Source organism: Pan troglodytes, chromosome 13 (genome assembly GCF_028858775.2).
Source record: "Pan troglodytes isolate AG18354 chromosome 13, NHGRI_mPanTro3-v2.0_pri, whole genome shotgun sequence".
NCBI classification, from domain to species: Eukaryota; Metazoa; Chordata; class Mammalia; order Primates; family Hominidae; genus Pan; species Pan troglodytes.
The window spans coordinates 87,666,794-87,671,308 of NC_072411.2; positions in this window are offsets into that span (position 1 = coordinate 87,666,794).

The window sequence follows — 4,515 nt, forward strand, 5'->3', positions numbered from 1 at the left end:
CCTCCTTTAAACCTAGAAGACCTATGTCAGCCAATATTAAAACCTACTTTGATGTACTGTAGTTGCTGATTTTTAAGCAGCTTCTATAAGTAGGGGGTTATTTTAGCATCAAAGGGCATGGTTTCTCTGCTAAAGTAGTTTGGAGTCTAGAGGGGTAACATATAGATGAAGAACTTCTGGAGAGTGTTATTAAGATGAAGGTAAAGGTATTCGGGGAAGGCTGTGGAAGAAAAGTCTAATCCTTTCTGCAGGTTTCTGCCAATGTCCAGGGAAAAAGTCTACTCGTGGTCATCTCTGGCTCCAATGCCATGACTATTTCTTTGTTCAGCACCTTGACAACATTATTTTTTCCAATAACACAAATACGAAACCCAGCTTTATTTCTTTATGTAACTACACACAATAAAATACAACTGCCATCCTAATCCTGAATGTGTAACATTATAACTAAGTAAAGAGAAGAGTTAACTCAAAACAAAATGAGCAATGTTAATCAAGTATTACACATTTTTTTCTTAAAGATTCTTCAACCATTGTTCACTGTGTCCTTACTATACCCCACTCAGTCTTCTTTCCCTCTCTTCTTTCTTTACTTTTCCCCCAACATCCCTTTTTTCCTGTTTGTCGTGCCAATTTGAAATCTGATGAGCAGGCCAAAATGGGAGGATCGCCTGAGCCCAGGAGTTAGAGAGCAGCCTGGGCAACATAGGGAGACCCCATCTTTTCAAAGATTAATTTAAAAATATTAGCCAGACAAAGTTGTGCATGTAGTCCCAGCTGCTGAAGAAGCTGAAGTGGGAGGATGGCTTGAGCCCAGGAACTCAAGGCTGCAGTGAGGAGCTGATATCCTGCCACCGCACTCTAGCCTGGGTGACAGAGCAAGACCCTATCCCTGAAAAAAAAAAAGAAAAAAAGAAAAAAGAGAAAGAAAAGAAAAGAAATCCAACAAGTTAGTTTAGTGTGTTTGTGTGTGTATCTTCCGGTAGGACATTATATCATCATATTCTCCTACGCACAAGCTCTTTCTCCCTAATAGAAACTTTGATGATAGCTCTTGAAGCTACATAAGTAGGTAAGATCTCTCTAAGGAGAATATATATATAAAAAAGAAGACAAACAGCAAATTTATAGGAGTGGCCCATGTATGACAGAAAAGGATAAAAATGAGCTTATACAGATTGGTGAGTTTCACGGAGCCAAAAAAAAAGAAAAATTTTCAGGGAAGAAGACTGAGTAAACAGTGTCAACTGCAAGAGAGATGAAGGACAAGAGGGAAAACAGGACATTGCCTCTGGCAATGTGACAGGTATAGTTATTGCTGACTTCAGCATAAACAGTTTCAATACCATATGTAATGCTGACCAACTGTTATATAGATTTATCCTAAAGATAAATACTGTTCACAGTGAAAGAGTTTTTGTTTGTTTGTATATTTTAAGCTCAGGTTAAAATAAAACAGAGCTTGGATAATATCTTAGGTTAAGCACATTACTATTATTATTATTAATTATTATTTGAGACCGAGTCTCACTCTATCACCCAGGCTGGAGTGCACTGGCATCATCTTTGCTCACTGCAGCCTCTGCCTCCCAGGTTCAAGCAATTCTCCAGCCTCACCCTCCCAAGTAGCTGGGACTACAGGCATGTGCCACCACACCTGGCTAATTTTTGTATTTTTAGTAGAGACGGGGTTTCACCACATTGGCTAGGCTGGTCTCGAACTCCTGACCTCAGGTGGTCCACCCGCCTTGTCCTCCCAGAATGCTGGGATTACAGGCCTAAGCCACTGCGACCAGCCTAGCATTTTTTTTTAAAAGAACTCCAGGTATATCTATAGCTTTCACAAGATAAGTGCACACACGCAATCCCCTTTATCTTGAATAAAATGAATAATTTTATTCCTGCATACAATTTCAATTGTCATATTTTTTTAGGATTTAAAAACATCTTACTTATAATTGAAGCATGAAAAATGTAATAAAGACTTTAATCATAACAATTAATGAAAACAGAGGGCATTTATATATGTGAAAAATAAATTAGGAATATTATTCGCAATATAAACATAACATTCTTGATTCACTATTATACCTCTTTACTCTTGAAATGATTATGGATGATGAAGATGTGGAGATAACAGAAGCTCTGAGAAGCTGTCTACATATACATATATATAGCCAAATAGACTAATAGAAACTTTTATAATAGCTCTTGAAGCTACATAAGTAGGTAAGGTCTCTCTAAGAAGAATACAAAAAAAAAAAAGAAAACAAATTTATAGGAGTGGTCCATGTATGACAGAAAAGGATAAAATATATATATATAGTCTCTGTATATATAGACTATGTATGTGTATATATATATATATATATATATATAGCCAAATTTGGCAGCCATTTTTATTTGGCAAATTGTCTATTCACATAGATTAACTTATATACCTTATTAAAATCCCTCCTTAATTCTTTATATATTTTTAAAATTTTACTTAATTGTTCCTTTTTCTCATTTTTATTTTCCTAAGTTAATCAAGTAGCTAATTAACTTTTTCTCTCTTTTGTTAAAATGAACTTCTGTTTCATGTATTTTAATTTTATTTCCAATGTCCTTCCCTTTCTTAGTATTTATAACCTAATACATTTCTCTTCCTTCATATTTTTTTCAATCCCTATCCCCCTATATTAGTTTGCTAGAGATGCCAAAACAAAATTATGTAGACAGGGTGGCTGAAATAATATAAATTCATTTTCTCACATTTCTGGAGGCTGGAAGTCCATGATCAAGGTGCCAACACAGTTGATTCCTCCTGAGGCCTTTCTCCTTGGCTTGAAGAGGGCTGCATTTTCATGTCCTCCTGTAGCCTTTTCTCTGTATAAGTGCATCCCTGTTGTCTCTTTCCCTTTTTAGGACATCAGGCCTATTGGATTAGGACTCCCAGCCTTATCACCTCATTTAACCCTAATTACTACCTTAAAGTTTCTATCTCCAAATAAAGTCATATAATGGCTTCAAGTTATGTGCTTTGGGGTACACAATTTGATCCATAACATCTTATATATTCCATCTGTGAGATCTTCACAATGTTTTTACTTCTGCTATCTCTTACCCTGACTCTGGGGGTAAACTTGAAATACTTTAATTATCCACTTACTCTTACTTCACTTTTGATGAAATGGCTTAATCCTTTAAAATATTTTTTTGTTTAAGAATCCCTTTTATTTCAAGAATACTTAGGCTTCAACTTTGGCAGAGTCTGTTCAGTTACGTATACATATTTGTATCTGCAAGGTTCACTGCTCAATACTTCTCCTTTCACTTCAATTGCCCATCTTAAAGGCCTTTGTCTTTTGTTGTTTGGTTAAACCTTTTCTTAGAGTACCCTTTTTGGATGGTGTAAATGGGAAATAGATTAACTGAAACCCTTTATCTAAGCAAATGTCTTCCATTCTAACCAGTGAATAATGATGTATATCGGTTAATAATCCTCACATTGATATTTTATTCTCTGGGTAATCTCTACATGTCATTCTACTGTGTTCTGTTTTCTAGTGTGGCAAGATGACAAGCTCAATGCTTTTTTTTTTCTTTCTTTTAATGGCTAACTTTATTTCTGTTTGAGGCCTTGTTCACAAAGTTGGTTTTTGTATAACAGTACATAATTGCATTGTAAATGAGCAATTTGGGGAATTTCATTCCATTTGGCCTCCACAACATTTATTCATGTCTCAGTAATAACTCTTCTTTTCTTTAGATCATCTTCTAAAATTTTGAAAAATTATAAAATTTTTGAAGTTTTATAAAACAATGTGTTGATTTGGTGTTTTTGTTAGGCTGGTTGTGTATATTAATCTCCTTAAGGGCTCTTGCTATTTTTCCAAAATAGCAGCTCCCAATACATCTATTTAATTAGGGACCTTTTCTGATAGGTGTGCTCAATATTCTCTAGGTCACTACTGAGTGCCTTTTCTGTATCTGCTCATTGAGGTTTAATTTTAGTGGCTACTGTCATTAAGGTACAGAAGTTCACAGAGTGATTGAGGCTCAGTGGACTCTGCTCCTAGGATAGCATTATAGCTGTGGGGAATTCCTCAGTGCCTACTAAATCACCAAAAGACTTCTTTGCTCCATGCTCTCCTCCCACCTTTCCAGCTGCAGGAAGTGAGATAACCCATCACATTTTCTGGCAAATACCCAAGCTTTTGAGAATCAGGGAGAATGAATACATCTAAAGAAGCCACAGCTGACCTTTCCTAAAGTGTGCAAGATCTCTCTGGTCCTAGGAGGATTTACTACTTTCTTATCCTAGTCCTGTCAATCTTCTACCCTGTTCTCCAGTCTCTCATCAGGATCAGAGGGGAAAGTATCCTGCAGTGGCTCTCTTGGTTACATTCCCCAGATTTGACCTGACTACTGGAGACAAGAGTAGAGGATGGCTGAAAGAGAATTTGGGGGAGGAAGTGCAGGTAGGACATATTCAGGTTGCCAGTTTCTAGAATCCCTATACCTTTCGAAAGA